The sequence below is a fragment of the Cydia amplana genome, chromosome 12, assembly GCF_948474715.1.
Source record: "Cydia amplana chromosome 12, ilCydAmpl1.1, whole genome shotgun sequence".
NCBI lineage: Eukaryota > Metazoa > Arthropoda > Insecta > Lepidoptera > Tortricidae > Cydia > Cydia amplana.
The window spans coordinates 5,860,543-5,882,937 of record NC_086080.1 but is presented as its reverse complement, the minus strand read 5'-3'; the positions used below and the strand labels follow the sequence as shown (position 1 = coordinate 5,882,937).

Here is a 22,395-nt window from a genome sequence, read left to right as displayed (position 1 = left end):
TTTAGGTCTAATATTATATTAGTTAGAAGTAAGATTACAGGAAAGGAGAATATTATAAATATCAAAAACTTGAGGCCGAGTATTTACACTTTATTTACAGTTATGTTTATGTATGCACAACTAAATATCTACATATATGTATGTACCGGGGATTACTTTTAACAGTGTAAAAAAATGTTTAATTATAAATTGGCCTAAGTCGTAGTCGCTTGGTAGGGTGCCCAGAATGCCATCTTTATTAAAGTAGGGCTTAACCCTTAAAATCGTATTAAAAACGCGAGCGCAGCGAGCGCGAATTTTTTTTGATAGAAAAAAAATTGAGAGATGGGAGTAATGTTGTCAGGGACACAGCCGCAATGGTTTACGTGAAACGTTGGTGTGGATATCTAATGCGAAAGCCGAAGGCCGAGCTCCATGTAGGGCCGAAGGCCCGAAGCGTCCAGGCTGTCAGTACTTAAGCACAGAACAATAGTATCAGTGTCTAAATGCGAAGGCCGAAGGCCGAGCTCCGCGTAGGGCCAAAGGCCCGAAGCGTCCAGGATGTAAGTGTTTAAGTCGTAGTAGTAGTCGCTCGATAGGGTGCCCAGAATGCCACCTTTATCAAATTAGGCTTAACCTTTAAAACCGTATTAAAAACGCGAGCGTAGCGAGCGCGAATTTTTTTTGATAGAAAAAAAATTAGAGAGGCTATGTCAGGGACATAGCCGCAGTGGTTTACGTGAAATTTTGGTGTGGATATCTAATGCGAAAGCCGAAGGCCGAGCTCCGCGTAGGGCCAAAGGCCCGAAGCGTCCAGGATGTCAGTGCTTAAGTCGTAGTAGTAGTCGCTCGGTAGGGTGCCCAGAATGCCATCTTTATCAGATTAGGCTTAACCTTTAAAATTGTATTAAAAACGCGAGCGTAGCGAGCGCGAATTTTTTTTGATAGAAAAAAAATTAGAGAGGCTATGTCAGGGACATAGTCGCAGTGGTTTACGTGAAATTTTGGTGTGGATATCTAATGCGAAAGCCGAAGGCCGAGCCATGTAGGGCCGAAGGCCCGAAGCGTCCAGGATGCCAGTGCTTAATCACAGAACAATGGTATCAGTGTCTAAATGCGAAAGCCGAAGGCCGAGCTCCGCTTAGAGCCGAAGGCCCGAAGTGTCAGTCGTAGTAGTAGTCGCTCGGTAGGGTGCCCAGAATGCCACCTTTATCAAAGTAGGCTTAACCTTAAAAGTTAAAAACGCGAGCGTAGCGAGCGCGAATTTTTTTGATAGAAAAAATTGAGAGAGGCTATGTCAGGGACACCGCCGCAATGGTTGAATTTTGGTGTGGATATCTAATGCGAAAGCCGAAGGCCGAGCTCCGCGTAGGGCCGAAGGCCCGAAGCGTCCTGGATGTCAGTGCTTAATCACAGAACAATAGTATAACTGTCTAAGGGCGAAGGCCCAAGGCCGAGCTCCGCGTAGGGAGGAAGGCCCGAAGCGTCCAGGCTGTCAGTGCTTAAACACAGAACAATAGTATTAATGTAGGTTAATGTGTGTGCTGGGCTCTCCAGTACCCGCTGATGCACCGCAGTACTTACCGTCGAGCGCGTCTGTCGTGCGAATCCGCTGAGCGGTCAACCGTTCTTCGCACTGCGTGAACGTCTCCGATTCTTCCTCAGATTCCTGAGACCGTGCTACCTTGTAACCTCAATACGTTGCGAGAATTTCGCGAAAAATTAGTTTTTTTCGGATAGGTATGGTAACGCGTTTAAAATGCAAGTCCCAAATTGTTTGACATTTACAATTACTTAATACCTATTTAAAAACTTTCGCGTTTCGAACACATATTAACTCACATTTATAGACCTATCTCGAAATTTATTTTATTACCTTTATTTACCGACGTTTCGACACAGGTTTCACTGGTCATGGTCGCGGCTAACTGATGTCCCAACAAAATGTCAAAACAGAGATTTGTGCAACTACCCGACGAAAAGTGTATGAAAAAGTTTGGGGTAGACATCATATTTTCAAACCACCCACTTCACATAATGTTAATTATTGTCAATAAACCCGCGATAGACCCGTCTATAAATGTGATGATTTAATATGTATTTGCAAAGACGTTTGACATTGACTAAGAAAAATGTTGTTTTTTTTACAAAGTACATTCACAAAAAAAAAGTGTGCACCACTTTCTTAAGTTAGCGCCATAAGATTCAGGTGCAAACATAACTTAATTGAGTGTAGTGGCCACCCCCCCTTTTAGGGGTTGAATTTTTCTAGCCTAAAATAGGGCCTGGGAGTTTCTTGACAGCTTAGTAAAGTTTGCATCAAAATCCGTTCAGCCGTTTTCACGTGATGCGCGGTCAAATAAACAGACAAACAGATAAACAGATAAACAGACAAACAGACAAAAATTCTAAAAACTGTTGGAACGTGTTCTGTTATCGATTCTAAGTATCCCCAACCAACTTTTTTTCGAATATCTTCCATGTACAGACTTTCGACCCTCTTCAGCTTTATTATATGTATAGATACATGAATTTAATATGAACACTAGCACATTTTGTATCCTAAATACGTATTTAAGTAGAAAGGGCATGTAACATTTGATTAATACCGTAAAATGGGGTGAGTAGGGTTCGCGGGGAGAGTTGGGTTATGAATGGGGAGAGAAGGGATGAAAGAGGGGTGAGATGGAATTTTAAGGCTACCGCTACAAAAATAAAGTATTCCAATTTAAAATGGAGCTATAGTAATTACTCATAATAAAAAAAACGATCCAACAATCTTCTAAAATCACCTTTGTATGAAATCCCATCTATTTATTTATTTATTTATTTATTAAAAATGGGCTTACTCATGGCCACAGACTAGCCGAGGCGAAGACGTGGCCTACGATGGAGCGAGTCTGCCCAGAAGGTGCCTGTTCACCCTTGATTTGAAGGTTGCCGGGTTATATGAGCTCGGAAATATAGACGCCGGCAAGGAATTCCATTCCTTGGCAGTGCGCATAAGGAAAGAGGAAGCAAAGCGCTTCGTGCGGATTCGTGGAATATCTACCAGGTAAGGATGGAAACCGGCCGTGCGTCTAAAAGTCCGATGGTAGAATGGGGAATCTCAACCCAATTACGAGGGACTACGGAGTGAGGTGGGATTTCCTGTTTATCGTCAAAGTTATGAAATGGAACTACCCAAAATAAAATAAAAACTAAAATTCAAACGTCCGGAACACTTATTATATACACCATTCAGTTTGCATATGTAAAAAGAAAATTTTATCGAGGTTTGAATGTCAGTTTTGCCCCTACTCACCCCATTTTACGGTATTGGCTTTTTATTTTATACCGGCTTTCTGTAATTAATAAATGGGCCGACTAGTCGGTATTACATCCCTAGTATTGGCCTATTGTGTATCGGCATACAGCGTGCAGATAGGCACCAGTTCGCATTGCAGCACATCGCTTGCGTTTCGTAGGTAGTCCGCGAACCGCGTTCGACGTGTTGCCTTCCTGTCACACTTACGTACGAATTTACAAGTGCGACAAAGGCAACACGTCGAACATGGTTCGCGATGGCCCTCAGACTACTTATAACAACATTACTGAACGGTATCTTTACGAATACGGCATGGAACGTAAGCGAAGTAAGTATTAAGCAGAGCTGTCGACACAAAATGCCGGGATAGCGCGAGGAAGATGATGATAATGTTTTTGATGATCATATTAATGTGGTCATAGAAAGTAGGGACGATTGTTTGATAATCAATTCAATCATACCTCTTAATACTTACTGCCGTATTCGAACTTCAAGATATTCACAAGAGACGACACGTACTAGATCCATTCTAGATACGTTATAAGTAGTTTAGATTTCAACTAGTTCTCTTTTGCAGCGCAATTCGGGCAACCAATGTCACTTTTACAATAGATCGTGTTAGATATCTATTATATGTGTATTAGATCTCTAAGTAATATCTTGTGGAAATCGTTCAAGAGTATCTCCCGAATCGCGGTAATGTCAAATTTGACAGGTTAGATCTTAAACATATCGTTATCGTATCTTGGCGATGTCTAAAAGATATCTAATAGATGTCTATTACAAAATCCGAATAGGGGCCTTCAGAAATCAGAAATCAGAAATCAGAAATATTTATTGTATAAACTGTGTAGGTACAGGGAGTATAACTAGGTACATTTTTTGGCGAGTATCAACAGTTTTACCCTTTTCGGGCGTACAATTTATTTTATCTTAAACTAAGTTTTAATAATTATCCTATCTTAAACTAAATTTTAATACACATTTAGGTTTACGGAGTTATAAAATTCTTTTAAGTTATAAAAGACTTTGTCTATTAAAAAGTTTTTTAAGCATCTTTTAAAAGTATTTCCTTCTAGACTTTTTAGCTCGTTAGGCAGATGATTAAAGATATTAATAGCAGATATGAATGTGCTTTTTTTATATATATAGGTGCTAACTCTCGGAAGTACCATATTATATTTATATTGCGATCTAACATTATCTTTGCATGAACGCTTTGTGAAATATTCAGGGTGATTTTTTACAAATAGACTTAGTTCTAATATATAAATGCTGGTAAGTGTCAAAAAGCGCTTTTCCCTAAACACGTCACGTAGCGATTCATCTGTGTACATTCTAAAAACAGTTTTTAAGCATCTTTTCTGTAGTATGAATGTCCTATCAACATCAACAGAATTGCCCCAAAAAACTACTCCGTACGTAAGTAGTGGGTAGACTGTTCCATAATATGCACTGATAACAATTTTTTCGGAACAAGTTTCTGACAATATCGACAAAGCATAACATCTACTAGAAATCTTTTTATTTATCTCATTTATATGTGCCTTCCAATTTAAATGCGTATCTATTTCAACGCCGAGAAAACTAACATGACTTACGTCATCTATTGACGTATTCGCATTTGACACAACAACACTACTACACCTTACTAGATATCCATGCATTGATATAGTATAAAGAACTGGATACCCAATCAGCCGCCAAAAATGGCCCCACAAAAGTGATGTCAAAACAGATCATGCATTACTTTTTCGTTTAGTCTTGTTTGAAACGCTCAAATGTGAAGTTGTCAACAATTACGAAATGTGCCGTTAAAATATGTAAAAATAACAATGATAAAACAAGGAAAAAGGATGGAATGTATTTCTTTCGGTTAGTTCTTTGGATAGCATTACATAATTTATGTAATCTGGTGGTAATTTTATGGTTTTGAATAAATTAATTTGTTAGTACCAAAGAAGGGATGTCAAGGAACAAAATTCTATTGAGTCGATGTGAGGTCAATATTTTTTTATATTTTTATATGGAATTCATAAGAAATAATATTATGTTTAAATTGAAGATTTCCAAGAAAACCTATGCGACGTGCAAAGTGGACTGCTATTTAATTATAGCAAGAGATAGGGGTGATGCAGTTTTAAACAAGGCAAAACGGCACTTGTGTGTTTGGCCCATTTCCCTGTTTCCGACATATACACCACCAATAAGGGCTTATATCGACTAACTGTAAATGCTAAACCTGTCGGAACACAGTGACAACCACAGGATTTTTTTTTTATAAAGTATAGGTAGACTTTATAAAAAAAATCCAATCAGTATCTAAATGTCCCCGTGCACCCGTGCTATGAGTAAATGTAGATCTTAAATACACAGTTATTAAATAAGTAGAATTTATTTCAAGGAAATTAGTATTTAAAGACGTATACTTACGAATTAAAAATTTAATTTGTTTGAATTTGAACCACGAATTAATTTTATTTGAGCTCCCGATTAATTTAAATTTGTTTTATTTATTACTTCAATTTTAATATTTTCCTGTACAGTAATACATATTAAAGTGTACCAAAGTGACTCCATTCGTTCATTATTCTCGTTTGACGTTGTTTGACGTAAATACGTTACGTTTAGTGCCATCGGACTAAATTTTTTAACAGTGTTGGTACTTATGTTTGCAAATTTGACACTTAATGCTTACGACACTAAGCTCTTTTCTGTACGAAACATTTATCTTGACTCAAAATTTACGTAAGCGTTTTTATCATCAATGCAAATGGTGCGAAACGTCATTGGGATCCACATTTCTTGACGTTTTTGTTCTGCTTTGTGTGTCTATTTCTTTTATATTAAGTCAGTGTATCCATGCCATTAAGTAAATAACATTATTGTAATTCGGAGGAACACAGAGAAAATATTTATATTAAAGAGAAAACGTAGGTCCAATCTAACTTTCTGCGTAATGAACATTCTTGAGGAAATATTGGTATTTCAAATTGGATCGGAGGATTGACAAAGGAAATACAAACATTAGCTCAAATCAATTTAAATTTCATTTCCATTTTGCAAGCTGCTTAATATTTCAATGTTTCCCTGTCTACATAATTCAGACAAATCTCTTTGTTAAATATTAATGGTTTTTGAATAAATTATTTGACGTCTCCTATAATGATTTCATCATTGAACATATTTGGGTGTTCAGGCCAGACGATGCGAGAACTCGCATATGAGTTTCATTACATTGCGGGTTATGATCGGTCGGTTGAATTGGACGTAACCAACAGTCCGCAATATAACTATTTAAAATCGCATGCGAGTTCGCGCGCCGTCTAAAGGCCCAATTACATTCTCGCACGTTTCGGGGCGAGAAATCGTATGACATTATCGTATGCAATAATCGTCAGGCGATTCTCGAATAAAGATGTTTACATTCACGCGAGAAATAAAAACTCGCCTAAAGTGTCATTCAATAGTAACTACTCTAGTTGCTAACTATGTAAACAAAAGTTACTAGTAAATTGACATTCAGTGTCAATTTTAGTATGGCGGTTTGTTTACATAGTTAGCAAGTTCTATTGAATGTCACTTTACGATTATGTCATTCGATACTCCTACGGAGATTAGATCGCCAGGCGAAATAGTTTACACGGGGAGCTGCATTCTAGGGAGATATTTGCTTACGATTTCTCGACACGTCTAAACTGGTTCTCGTATGACATTTTTTCACGTACGTGCGAGTATCGCACGAATCGGTGCGAACCGATTTTCATACGAGTTTTACCCATCAACTTACGTGATTTCTAACAATTTTCACTATACTGTCAATATTTGTAATAATATTTCTTGTTTCTCACATTATTTTTAATTTTAATATAATTCAAGTTGCATTTATTTTAATATCATTGGCTGAAATGACGTGACATTGCTTTGAAGCATAAATAAGTTAACCGGGAAACGGCAATATTTAAGTATACAGGATGTTCCTGTTATATCTGACCATACATTGAGGGTCTGAGGGGTGAATATGTGGGTAATAAAGAACTTTTACTATGGGGCCAACCCCGAAATCGCAAAAAAAATCTGCCGTGTCATAAATTTCGAAGAATCACAATACGTCAATAATTTCTATGGAACAACAGATTTGTTTTTCGCTATGTCGGGGTTGGCTCCATAGTAAAAGTTGTTCAGTATGTCCATTGGCCTTTGCGTCTATTGCAGACGATTTATGGTGCAAATCGGAGAGACAATGACCTCTCCAGACTTAACACCGCCAGGGACGGAATTAAGGAAACGCAGGGATGCCCAGCACCTGCATTACCCTCTCGGCTTCACTGTCTTAACCCACAGGAAAGGCGAGCCAATACGTGTGGAGGCAGGTCGGCTGCAGGAATCTGCCGCTTATTTCAGGTTGGACCCTACTCGCGCCTTACGGTAACTCCATACCGGGATTTAATTTTGGAGTGTCCAAGCCTTCTCCTAGATGGATTGCAAGCCAATGCTAAGAGGTCCATCTCCCCTGTGACGAAACAGCTTTTTGCTTCGTTTGTGGACTTAGTCGCCTCGTACGACACCCTTATCCCATGTGAGGGTTGGCGCTATTCTAAAGCCGGCCACCACACGGCATAACACCTCACGGCATTCAGTATGACCTACATTCAGAGTACCTATGGTCCAACATAACAAAACACACTGTATGAAAAGAAAAACATTGTTGTGCGTTTTGACTATTGATAAAACATTAAACATGTCCCAAAAAACACATAAATTTGGGACTCCAACAAACATGAACTCGAAAATCTAGAAATACGATTCTCGCATTATAGTATTTTATGCAACCGTTGTTTAAGAGAGGTCAAAAAAGGCGAGTGGCGTGAGTAACAATTTGAGGCGAAGCCAAAAATTGTTAATAAAGACGCCACGAGTATTTTTTGACTTAGTTAAACAACGTTGCATACAATACTTTTTCTACGACCAAGCACTTACTTTGAAATAAAATTGTAGATTAACAAATATTTTTAATTCAAGAAGTAGCAAAAACGGCTACGGACGGGAAAAGAAGGAATGAATGAAATTAAAAAAAAAACATGTCTATGGTTCACTTATTTGTCAGAGATGATATTTAAAATAAGGTTGGCAACACTGTATTTCATTCAATATTCTTTAAGTGGTCATTACACGAAGTATTGTAAAATCGCCAAAAAGATACTGCGTGTATGCACAAATTCTTTTTTGGGGAATAGACTAAAGACTTGTCTTGACAACTATACCCTACTTGGGTTTTAAAGGTGTATGCACGACCCTTTAAATGACAAATAAAAGTACGGGAGTAGAAAAAAATTTTATTCACTTCAAATCAGCAAAGGCGAGGCTATTATCGCTCCTCCTAGTACGATATCGGACGTATAGTTTACATGATGGTATATTTTTTCTCGTGCTACGATAATCGTGCGGTCAAGGCGAGAAACTCGCACCATGTAAATGGGCCTTACAGCCCTTATTCTCTCATTCTCACTGAGCTTAAGCGTGAGCGAGATGGATGTGCGTGCTCGTGCGGATATCGTGGTATAGCATTTTAATTTTTTGTGTGTTTTAATAATAAAACCGGACAAGTGCGAGTCGGATTCGCCCATCAAGGCTTCCGTACCTTTTATTATTTGTTGTTATAGCGGCAACAATCTATCACGGTTCATGAGATACAGCCTGGTGATAGACAGACAGGCGGACAGCGGAGTCTTAGTACTAGAGAGTACCGTTTTTACCCTTTGGGTACGGAACCCTAAAAAGTAATCGCTAAGTGAAAACGCCTAGGTTAGTATAACATATTTTACAGTAAATTCATTTAGTCATCTACAAAAATTACCATGCTGCATTTGAAAATTAGTGTGATAAATAAATACCAAAACCTACATATACATAAATCTCAATATACATATTATAATAATTATTTAGTCTTTTCATTTTCCGGACCGTAAAATAGCAAGTTTAAAAACAACTAAATAACCGTATAAAACTTTTAGCAATTCAAACGCCGTAAACACAGAATTTCAATCTAGTTGTATGTCCTCATGAAAGGGTTCAACTCCAATTGAATAATAAATAGAACCAAGGCTCGGAACCGGTTTTTTCTTCATACAAAAAATACCGGTATTATTACGTTCTTTTTCGTTCTTTGGCTTATTATTTCATTTTTAATGGGACAATCTAATAATACGAAGTTGTTACCTAAATACATGATTCTGTCCTACGTAAAGAGCATAAAATAATTAAAAATATTCGGCTATTTTGGGTTTTACAAAAAAAAACCGGTTCTGAGCCCTGAATAGAACTCAATTTCAATAGGGAACATTACGCGAAAGTCTGCGTAGGGGGCGTCACTCCCACAACAAGTCACAATCTAAGGGTCTACCGCAAACGAGAGAGTCGACATTTTGTTATCTGACCTCTCTATCACTCTTGCGTATTCGAGCGATAAATAGACAAGTTAAAAGTTTCGATTTCGCGTTTCCCGGTAGGCCCTTTGTAAAACAACCGCCTCGATGTATCAATGTCATATCTGATTGTCTGTGACTTGTCAAAAAACAGTTTAAGGTACAGTATGTATAAGTTACTCTATGGTATACTTAAGTCACTAGTGCTGCACTCTGGCGGCAAATCATTGCAGTAATACTCCCTATTGTTTACGTAGATAGCTATCGCTTAACAATGAGCACGGCCTTACCCAAGATTATCAGTCTAGCTTTATTGAAAGATTATAGCTCTTTTATGGCTAGTATTTTACTCACAGATAAGCTATTTTCGGATTAGCCGCTCTGTATAGTGCCTTTTTAGGGTTCCGTACCCAAAGGGTAAAAACGGGACCCCTATTACTAAGACTCTGCTGTCCGTCCGTCCGTCCGTCCGTCCGTCCGTCTGTCACCAGGCTGTATCTCACGAACCGTGATAGCTAGACAGTTGAAATTTTCACAGATGATGTATTTCTGTTGCCGCTATAACAACAAATACTAAAAACAGAATAAAATAAAGATTTAAGTGGGGCTCCCATACAACAAACGTAATTTTTGACCGAAGTTAAGCAACGTCGGGCGGGGTCAGTACTTGGATGGGTGACCGTTTTTTTGCTTGTTTTGCTCTATTTTGTTGATGGTGCGGAACCCTCCGTGCGCGAGTCCGACTCGCACTTGGCCGGTTTTTTATTGAGCGTAGCGTATCTATTTGGGATTTTTTGATTATTTATTACATTTTTAAAGCGACTTTTGCAGTGGTAATATCTACTTCAGTATTTATGATGGTAAGAGGTGCCGTTTAGGATAGCTTACAAAATTATATTGTGTTTAGAAAAACAAATGCAGGTACGTGTAGGTGTCCCGGACAGTAGTTATAAAATAATAGGTTCCTATACGGCTACCATCAGTTTGGCACTGACATAAACGCCATCGAGAACGTAATTTACTTTCTATACATCTCGCTCGTACTCGCATATTAGTGCGAACGAGATGTATAGAAAGTAAATTACATTCTCGATAGCGTATATGTCAGTTTTGGCACGTCAGTGACTCATGGTACGCGCTCTTGTTTTTAAATTTTGTATGTGAAACATGTTTACCCTCATTAAAGTTTATATTTGCAGTTTTTTTAATTAATAGGTTTTCTTAGATTTTTAAAATCTGTTATTGATTTCATATTGATATGGCATCACATTTCAGTGCATCTTACTCTCTCATTTTCATTGCTGCAAGCGTCACGAATAGAGAATAGACATTAAAATGTCTTCAACATTTACTGAAACATTAAATAACAAATAAACAGAAATGTTGTATCAAAACGTATAAACAAAACTTAACTAAATTATAATAGTAATCATAATTATCGATACCCACTTTTTATTATTATTTTCTTGATATTAAACTTTCGTGAGACACTCGCGGCGAGCACTCGAGCCTGAGGAAGGACCCCCGAAGGGCCCGAAATTTGTCGCCAATAGCGACTAAAAATTCAAGTGAGTGAAACCGTTGTCGTCTAAGGGCGTTTTTTTTTTGTTGTCCTAAGGTTTTTATTTCCATTACGTCACCATTTTTCATAGACTTTGTATGGCGGTCGCGAAATGGAAAGATCGAAAAATGTATCGAAATTTTGGGACACTTTTTTGCTCCTATTAGGATAGAAAGAGCTCGTGATTCTGAGTAGAAATAACATTAAAAATCCCAAATTTGAAAAAGAAGTGTAGGGACAACAAAAAAAACAACGCCCCTAAACAGTTTATTATTTTCTTAATCTGAATGCAGCTCCAGCAATAAATCCAGTGCAAATAGTGTCGTAGCCGTGCTACGTGCTACGCATCTTAACTACGAGTATAATCGTGTGCTACGTAACGGTCATTCCATCCATGGTTATATTGGTTACCGTACTGCTACGTGGCTTCATCGATGAGATTGTTTTATGCCGGAGCCACATTAACGGGAAACGCCTTTTCGCGATAATGGACACTTCATACGGCCACACCGGGTTTAGGTATATAATCAACGGCGTTTCCCGTCAGTGTGGCCCAGGCATTATATAGTGCTTATTTTATGGGTCAAGAAAATAACAGTTTCAAGCTTTCAATAAGTCTGAACCAAAAAAAATACAAATACAAATAAAAAATGAGGTGAAAAAGATCATACTGAAAAACTTTTGTTTGGGAACTTCGAAATCGGGAAAAAATTGACGTTTACGTTGAGATGTCGATGAATTATGGGACAACTAATTAAGTAATTACTCTTCGTGATTTCGGACTGAGGGATTCGGATTTTGTAATAGATATCTATTAGACATCGCCAAGATACGATATGTTTAAGATCTAACCTGTCAAATTTGACATTTCCGCGATTCTGGAGATACTTTTGAACGATTTCTACAAGATATTACTTAGAGATCTAATTCACATCTAATAGATCTAACACGATCTATTTAAAAGTGACATTGGTTGCCGTAATTGCGCTGCAAAAGAGAACTAGTTGAAATCTAAACTATAACGTATCTAGAATGGATCTAGTACGTGTCGTCTCTTGTGAATATCTTGAAGTTCGAATACGGCAGTATCTCTATAGCAAAGTTGTTCATTATTATCTACTTTTGCGATGTGCCAAATATGGCTCGGGCATAAACAAGATATCCTGTATGTATTAATTGTACGTTTAGCCTTCTAAGTAACTTCGGAACAGTGATATGACTTAATAGCCTTCTTAAGAGCCAACAGGAGTGGTCATTTCTCCATACAAACGTACTCGACTGTTTCCTCCGTGGATTTTGAAGCTAGAGCAATGATTTTTTCAACACAGATTAATATTATCAATATCTGTGTCGGACCGTTTTGCTTTTTTTAATATTTTTGTTTTTTAAGGCGCTAGAGCCCTTCAAAAATGGCCAAAATGGCCTAGTTGACTATGCCGCAATGAGAGGCGTGGTATTCAAAACTGATATCAGTTAGCCAAAAAAATCAAAACGGTCCGACACAGATAATTTCATAATCATTTAGATTTCCAAATTTTGTTACGATTGGTTAAGTTTTGGAGGAGGAAACAGTCGAGTACGAAACCTCGATTTTTGAGATTTTTACGCAGGATTTTTCGCCTTGTCCTTATCGCACTAGTTTTAGGAGCCGCTTCCGCTAGCGAGACGGGTATATTTACCTAAAATATTCAAATCTCAGCTCCTGTTTCGTCTTAAATCGAATCGATTCATGTGACGTCCCAGTTAGGAAACTCGTTCACCTTGTCTTTACTTAGATAATCGCCCTTCTTATAGCCGCTAGCCGTGCATATATTGAAATCCACTTAAGATTGGACCTGACCTGAATCTGCAAAGTGCTCGTCAGAGGACAGTTTTTGTGGTGATAGGGTTGTCAAAAACATCTGTTTATAGATAGAAGCAAACTATTACTTTCTCACAGTAGGTATGCCTCGTTTATAATAGAAGTTGAAACACGGCCAAATCTTTCACAGCCCCAATCGGTTACCCATCGGTATAAAAAGATCTAAAATATTTAGCAATGTGATAGAAGGACGGACAGACGGACAGAGTCGCACCATAAGGGTTCCTATTGTACCTTTTTGATACGGTACGGAACCCAAAAACAATCCCAGTGGCGATTGATAAAACGGAGATGTAAGGTAAGGTAAGAGGTAATAAAAACACTTTCTGTTGCCTGTCAAGAATGTTTCAGACAATTTCCTTGTAGAAAATGGCTGACAGAATCAAGAAGCATCACCAGACGCTCAGTGAAAACTACCCTATGGGGAGAATCATACATATTTATAGTCTCATCATCATTACGTCATGATGAAACCAATCTAAAACGTAATCGAATGACATTCTGTCGTGGACAACCCTGGTCGCCATTTGCATTTAAAACAGATTAAAGAGCCTTCTACAGGGTAATTGAGTTTTTCCCGGCCTAGGCCCTTTGCGGGTCGATGTGCCGATCGCCCGGCCTCTGTCATTACGAAATGCTTTCAATACACCGTAAATGCCTCAATTTATGTCTAGAATTAAAGTGTATCATGATAACAAAAACATTTGCACATTGGATGTAGACATCGCGTTCATTTCGCTCAGACTTGTCCGCACAAGTATTAGCTAGCATTAATAAGATATCTCTTTCTCCCTTTCACTTGTGCGGGTGCGGTACGGTAGTGTGTTAGGGCTATAACAGGGCAGTAATAGCGCGGGCGTCCCCCTAGGGAGACGCCCACTCTGATCGCAGCTAACTGATATGATCCAATAATTAGAATTAAATAATTAGTAAATGTAGTATTTTAATTTTAAATCAATTTCTTATCGGTTAATAAATCTAACAAAGCGCTCAAAACGCAAACCGCCTTTCATTAAACCTAATCTAAAGGGTAGGTACACAAAGACTTAAGTTAATAAAATTTACTCCTCAAAAGCGCTATAGCGACACTGATGCGCAAATTCCAAATATATTATAATTAATGAGTCTTCTAAACTCGCGCTTAGAGTTTGACAGCTTTCCGATTTCTCTTATTAATGGCTTAAAAATTAATAGCTGGTTGTGTTTTGGGCACGGGTAACTCGCGCTTAGTACTGACTAGTAGTTAGTAACAAGTACTAACTAGTAAGTAACTAGTATGTAGTTAGTAACTAAAGGTAAACTGAACCAACTAAGTAAACTACCTAAGTGACATCGGAATTAAGGTAGTAAATACTTTAATTCCAGCTGAATCAGATGGGCGTTTTTTTTTTGTTGTCCCGTATACTTTTTTCGACGACAGAGCTCGTGATTCTGAGTAGAAATAACATAAGAAATCCCAAATTTGAAAAAAAAGTGTAGGGGACAACAAAAAAAAACGCCCAGATACCGGGAAGCGGTTGAAATTTTAATTACACGATTTTAAATTACACTATATTATACAAATATAGTTAGGTATAATACCTACGCAGCAAAGCTAAATAAAAGTGTGTAATAAAAAATAATGAAATGTGTCCTAAGTGTTAGTTGGTGTCAGTCATCCGTGTCATCACACTAGGTACTCTTCTCATTATGGCTCCTTAAGTCTGTGATGGCTCCTCTACACGATGGGCCAGCGCCGGCCACTCCAAGGGACGCAGCCATGCAGTAGAATGAGATAGCAATATCACTTGCTCCCTCTAACGCATAAATGCGTCCCTTGGAGTGGCCGGCGCTGGCCCATCGTGTAGAGGAGCCATTAAGCTTATTAAGTGTTAAGCTTGAAAAACCCTCGGACCAGATGCGTACTTGAATTATGAATATTAAAATGTTAAATTAATAAAGTCTAAGAGACGTGTCGGCACCCAACAAGGTTTATTAACTAAATAAATTTGTAAATTTAAATTTAAATTACTGGTCATCTAAATAATGGAATACAAAGGCTGTAAAACCACTTAATAAATCGGACGACCGAGTTTTGATTGCACGCGTGTGGACGGATTAACTTTTTTATTATAACCCTAATTTAACCTGAACAATTTTCTTGTTTGCACATTGTTCCATTGTTTTACAGGTTAGAATCGCTTATTTTATAGTCTTTTTTTCCTGACAAATTAGGGTTGGCATCAGGATGGCGTGACATCAAATTTTAATTTGATTTTAAGCGTGTTCCAAAGTCTGAAAAAAGGGTAATTCCAATTAATTCTGGCTTTCCTCGTAATTCTTAGATTACCGGTTGTCAGCGGCTGTTTTTCGTGCAATTTAGTTTGGGAAATGTTTTCCTTTTCGGTGAACTGAGGCTTTCACGGATTTTCTTTGTACCCAGATGCTTCCCAGCTCATTTATTTTACCGTTAAGACGTTCACCATAAATTTCGTAAACGCTTCGGAATGTAAAATTATTTTGAAAACATCGTTTCAATGCTTTATTTATTTTGTATGACTATGTTACCCATTACGGAAAAATGGTGTTCCGGACATTTGGGAGGTGTAATATCGCCGGTTGAAAAACCAAACAACGCGAGTGTGTGTCGACCGGGTGACATCCCTATGTGCGAAACGTTCAAGATTGTTATAAGTAATTATTAAGCGGATAGTTCGCAAAACACTAACTAAAAGATGTTGATGTCAACTATAGCCAATTTTTTTCCGAGACCACGGGGACAACGCTGTCCTTAAAACGTCGGAGGTAAATTTAAACACATTTTTTTTCCGATTAAGTCTCGTTTCAGTAAATATTAATAAGTAAGGTTGATCAGATACAAACAGGATGTTACCTACTCATTGTCAGACAGATATTATATTTAACTTATTTTTCTTTCCCGAAACAATTGTCCTCTAACAAAACACAATACACAGAAATGAGTGATGAAAAAAATGATCCGATATATCTACTCTACCTGTGACAAGAGAAATCGATTCATGTTTTTTTTTAATGTTTGCGCCCTCCCCATTAGTGTCAAAATAAAACAAAAATCTAGATTTTCGCAAACGCAACCGTCTATCTTTGTCACCGACAAGACATCCTCCAGACTGAGCATAGTAGCGCTACCCCCTCTGCCACAAATATACGGTAGTTTTACTCCATTTACGAGTCAAAGTGTCTTTGTGTGACGTCCGTGTCTTTGAACGGACCAATCACGGCACGGGACTCGCTCACCTCGTCCCCCGCACCCCAGTATTTTTGGCAGCATCGGTTTCATTAAATAATTGCTCTAAACTCCGTCTAGAGGATTCCTAGTCTATGACCTTTGTCAATACTTTTTACCGTCGTTACAGTAAACACACCCAAACAACCCTTAACTGCTTGAATGGATATAGGTACAACGATTTTACCCATTTTCTATTGGAAATGCCCCAAGTTACGATATTGTATCAAGATTTAACGATTGGATACTCACAGTGAAACATGAAACCTGCTTGCCAAAGCGTTTCGTTCATTTTGCAGGTGGGCATTTCTATATAAAGTTGTACCCTTCTATTTAAACTTGCATTTTAGATTTTGGATTTTTTTATATTATTTCCACTCAGAATCACGAGCTCTTTCGATCCTACTACGAGAAAAAAAGTGTCCCCAAGATTTCATACATTTTTTCGTCCGTTTTGTTAAGGTCATAAAAGGTGGTATTGAAAACGTAAAAAGTAAAATGGAAGCTGATGATTCTGAGTAAAAATAACATACTTAATATTTCCCAATTCTAACCCAACAGTTTTTGGTACAATTTTAAATAGAAATACCCAGATTTCGGAGTGAATGGTAGTGTTTATACTCGGTGGTTTTGGCAGTTTTACAAGCGCATGGAAAAGTCCGCAAATGGGCCATTTTTCTTTTATACAGCCAATAAACAGCTTTGTTACTTTTAGTTTGTGAATTGCGACTTAAAAGGCTTTGTTTAGATAGGTATTATTTGCACCTTTCCACATGTATTGTTCGTAGTTATTTTACCTACATACCTAATACAATGGCCTGGCCGCGTAGCCAACATGCAAATAGCTTACGCTACGTAACGATCGAAACGCAACTGTCACGGTCGCACTAATATGGAAGAGTGAAAGAGAGACACAAAGCGATTCGATGGCGAAGCGATAGCGATTGTCACCTTGGCTAGGCCGCCTGTTCATTAAAAAAACCCGTCATCGTCAGTTCTCATTAGAACTGGAAGTTTTTTGAAGTGAAAACTTCTTTAGCGGCGCTTTGCACTTTTTGAGGTGGGGAAAAAATGTTAAACTCGCGAGAGATCACGTGACCGTAAGACGGACCTGTTACATGTAATATCAACGAATTTTTCTTTATTGATTTAAATGCCATCTAGTGAGTTTCGCTCTAGCTGGTATTAATATAACTTTAGTACTAACAGTAATATGCTTAGGGGTTTCAAGTAATGCGACGAAATAACGCTAGATGGCGTTAACGTCAATTATACATAGTGCATTATGCACTAGCCATTGAGTTTTCACTTCTGCCGGCACTCCCTGAGTGCGACCCGTTGTTTTTTTTAGCTTTTTTAGTCCTCATTAGTCATTGGGCTACCCATTTTGTGCTCACCAGATGGCGTAGGTACAGCTGTCAGTCATTGTTATTATGGACGCGACAAAGTTTATATGTAATTTCAAATAGAGCGACGATTATTTGAATTATATTTACATCAATAAATTGCTCTGAAAATTCGCTTAAGATAATATAATTATATGTAATAAGTAGCTACTATTCATAAGTACTTATTGCTAGGCCTCACAGACAAGACATCCTCTAGACAGCATAGTAACTCTACCCCCTCTGCCACTATATAGTATATACGCTAGTTTTACTCCATCTTTGAGTCAAAGTATCAGAATCCCGTGCCGTGATTGGTCCGTGTCTTTGAACGGACCAATCACGGCACGGGATTCGCTCACCTCATCCCCCCGCACCCCCGTATTTTTGGCAGCATCGGTATCATGAAACAATTGCTCTAAACTCCGTCTAGAGGATTCCTAGTCTATGTTAGGCCTACATGAATAAAGCATATTTGATTGATTGATTGATAACGCGAAGGAAATTCGTTTTCGCATGACGCTTGGTCCGGGTGAACTAAGAGTATTGAAGAACTCACAAGAGTGTAAGACAACTGTCCCACCACCAACCAATGTCGGCTCCATCTTAGTTGTAATAATAGTAAATAGTGTCCGACCGAAGATTCGGTTTCGGGTTCGGTTTCGGTTTCGGCCAAAAAACGGCCGAACCTTTCGGCCGGGCCGGAAACATACAAAATAGTACTTCGTACTATGAAACTAAATTATGTGACAAAGACCAAAAGTTGGGGAGCAAGTAGGACAACAATACATATGTATACTTACAGAAATTTATTGGTTTTTAAGAAAACACAATTCCCCTAATGATGGCGCCACTGGACGGTCGACGCAGTCTTAATATGTGTATCAGCGGTCTAATGAAGTTTTTTCAACTATTTTAATAAATTTTCGGTTTTGGTTTCGGCCAAACTAGAGCCAAAGCCGAACCTTCGGTTTCGGTTTCGGCAAAAAAACATGTTTTGATCGGACACTAGTAGTAAGCATGCACTTTATTGCACAAAACAAGTACATAACACTGAGAGAATACAGTAAATGTGTACAAAGGCAAACTTATCCCCTTAAGATCTCTTCCAACTAACCTTTAAATGACTGAGAGAGATACATTACGAAATGGTAGTCAAACTAAAATAATATGTACCTACATGACGGCAAGACTTTAAAGAAGTAGCTATAACCCCAGACATATAACTAAAGCCTTAAGATGAAGCACCGCGATACCGCTCAGCGGTCACCGCTGTCAACATTTAACCGCGTAATCGCCACTCTATCCTCTTGTGTCATGTCGACTTGTGATTGTTTCACTTCGGCTTGTAGTATTTTGCTTCTATAAACGTAAACAATAAAATAAAACTGCGCTACATAGACAGCTATAGGCATGTGTAGACTATTTTAAACATATTCTCGATTTATTTGTGCCAAATAATTATGTAAAAGCTAGTCCCAAACATTTCAACTATCTAATTATTCTGAACAAGATTCGTTATATATGTCTCTATGTCTCTAAATCTTATCAAGTCACACTGTCAAACGGTTTCGTTGACGAAAATTTATTCGGGTTTGTTACGGTACCATAAGACCACTCTGCTTACAAAAATGACTCATGTTATCCACCATAATTAGTGTAGCTACGCCCTTTTGCTACTGCACTTTTAACCACAGGCGTGACGAGGGAAAGAAGCGGCTTGGTTTAAATGAAGACATGAGACACAAGTCGGGAAACCACTCAAATTCGTACCTAATATATATAGACGTAAAATAGCTTTTAGATTGTCTGCAAATGCAGATTAGCTGGTACACTTGAATTTGACAGTTATATCCTTTTTATTAGAGTTGAGTTTAGAAGTTTCGGAATGGTGTTAATATTTGTTTATGCTTTATGTCGTATAACGAAGTGGATTCTGGTGAATTTATTTGCTGTCTTTATGGTAATCCAGATTGATTGCAGTTTAGTTGTTTAGAACGAAGGAGCTATTAAATATTTTGAGCAATTTAGTATGAATGTATTCCAAGTGGGTAATATAGCTACTTTAAGCCGTTCGTATCTGAACATTAATTCTGACACTGGAGACATTTTAATACAGTGGACGTTCTGACACAGTGGACGCCTTGACACAGTGGTTGGTTTGAGACGGAGGTCACTGAGGACCCAAAGGTACACGATTTAGTGCAACTGACCTTTAGTACCGCTAGAAACAGCCTACATATTATGGCAATAGTGTATGTTATGTACTTCATGTATAGTCAATATAAATTAATTATTTATTAAACCAACATAATAATAACTGCATAGGTACCTTCAGATCCACAGCGCAGGCTTCGTCATCATACAGAACACTCATCCACCTCAAGTTTCGTCAAAATAAAATGCATTTTTTCACATATGTCATCCGCAACACGCATCGTCAAATTGTAAAGGAAATTGGTCATTACAAAATACATAATAAGCCATAAACCTATATCCTAATCCAGGTAATACCAGCGGCGTTCCCGCGCTGAATATCCAACGATATACGCTGGACCAGGTACGAACCAGACCTAGGATCGCAACCCCTATCCCGCAAGCGTTTTCCCAGGTCCCTCACAAAAACCTTCGCCTCGGAACACCAAGGACCAGCCGACTCAACAGCGAGAGGGACAAAATCGTAAACCGGCTTCAAGTTTGAGTACTTGGCATGTTTCTGTCTCGCGGCGTTCTCCGCAGCCCCCCAGCCGCACGTATTGTCTGTGCAAGATGCGATGCGGCAAAGGTGCTCACACATGTATCATCCCACAACAGACTCCGACCTTTAGCCTTTAGTCAATCAAATAAAATTAGGTAATTATAAAAATCAAACACCGCTGTAGGAATCTAAAATTTCATGCATAATAGACTAGGTTAGGTTCAAACAACGTGGTTTCGTCTGGAGGTTAATTTCATATTCATCTGCACACAAAAACTGAACAACTCTCAAGTAATCTCACAAGTTTGAATGGTATTATAATCTCTTTGAGAAATTGTTAATAATTTATGGAAAAGGACTCGGGGCTGCTAATCGACTGTGCAAAACTTCGCGCAATTGTGTAGATGTTTTTAGCAATGAAATTTAATTCGGTTATAAATAGTCTTTCAAAGTGAAACTTAATAGCAGTGAGAAGTTGTTTTAACGACATTTTAATTGGACTAATTGAGCGGAAAATACTCAACGCATTTAAGTCTTTGGGAATGAGACTTAATAAACATTAGGTGGGAAAATATGGAATTTCTGTATTAAGAAATCCCGCTATCTTCAGTTACCCGTGAACAAGATGAATGTAACTGCGTCGAAATATCGGGAGCTCGAAAACAATACAAAAGGTAATCACGATTCATATCCCGATCGATATAAGTCTAGTGAAACTAACCGTGAATCATTCAAAACTGTTAAGAAATTCAAGTTGATAATATAAATAAATTAAATCCAATAAACAGGTATCCACAAATAGAAGACATTAAGAAATAGTAGCATTATTTATTTTCTGTGTAGCCTCGACTAATGTCTATACATATATTTGTTATATCGGTAAATATCACTTCAGAATGAACATTGAACGTGTGTCAGTGATTCAGGACGCCACCAATATTGGCTTTTTTGACGTTTATTTAGCAATGCTGCAGTCGACAGCAATGTTATTCAGCAATACAGACTGTCATATATCTACAGACTGTATTGCTGCATGTATCTATAAACCTCTCGATAAATTGACCTTTTTGATGTTTTTTGCAGAAATCCTACAGCAGCATTTACAGCGCTGTTGAATTCCAAACCGAATGTAATATTAAATGCCTGTGTGCTAAATTATAATCTTAAAATTATTAAAATACTGAAACGATTTCGTACAAGCCCGTCACAATCTGATTCAAAATTACCTTCTGTCTCCTTGGACGGGACGAGAAAATTTGTGTCTCGCACACAGTTCATATCCATAACAAATCCAGATCGAATTCATAACCGGTTTTAACATTCAGAATACGCCTCCATGTTACATAAAATTTCAGACGACGATGAAAGGCGATTAAGTTATATCCTGAAAAGCCGTCCTCCATTAGAACCTGTACGAAAATGCTCGTCACGTACGAGTATAAAGGCATAAAAACATTTGGAAGAAATTCTACATACATTTTTTACAAGAAAAGTTTTGCGACTTGTAGGACTACCTCAGTAACATTCGGGCACCTTAAAAAGTCCAAATATATATTGCCTTTATGCCCATTCTTTTTAATTGATGATAAAAAACCGGCCAAGTGCGAGTCGGACTTGTGCACGGAGGGTTCCACAACATCAACAAAAAATAGAGCAAAACAAGCAAAAAAACGGTCACCCATCCAAGTACTGACCCCGCCCGACGTTGCTTAACTTCGGTCAAAAATCACGTTTGTTGTATAGGAGCCCCACTTAAATCTTTACTTTATTCTGTTTTTAGTATTTGTTGTTATAGCGGCAACAGAAATACATCATCTGTGAAAACTTCAACTGTCTAGCTATCACGGTTCGTGAGATACAGCCTGGTGACAGACGGACGGACGGACGGACGGACAGCGGAGTCTTAGTAATAGGGTCCCGTTTTTACCCTTTGGG

The 22,395-nt window shown here is 38.1% G+C and overlaps 2 protein-coding genes across 2 annotated transcripts in view; one reads left to right on the top strand and one right to left on the bottom strand.

The window, feature by feature from the left end:
- Positions 1–22,395, top strand: part of LOC134652857 (metabotropic glutamate receptor 2-like) — a 302,800-nt gene that overhangs the window by 167,965 nt on the left and 112,440 nt on the right. The gene's annotated exons all lie outside the window — the stretch shown is intronic.
- Positions 14,526–22,395, bottom strand: part of LOC134652818 (uncharacterized) — a 326,718-nt gene continuing 318,848 nt past the window's right edge. Inside the window, exon 7 of the mRNA XM_063507997.1 lies at positions 14,526–14,537. The gene's annotated coding sequence lies outside the window, so the exon portion shown is untranslated. The remainder of the gene's footprint in view (positions 14,538–22,395) is intronic.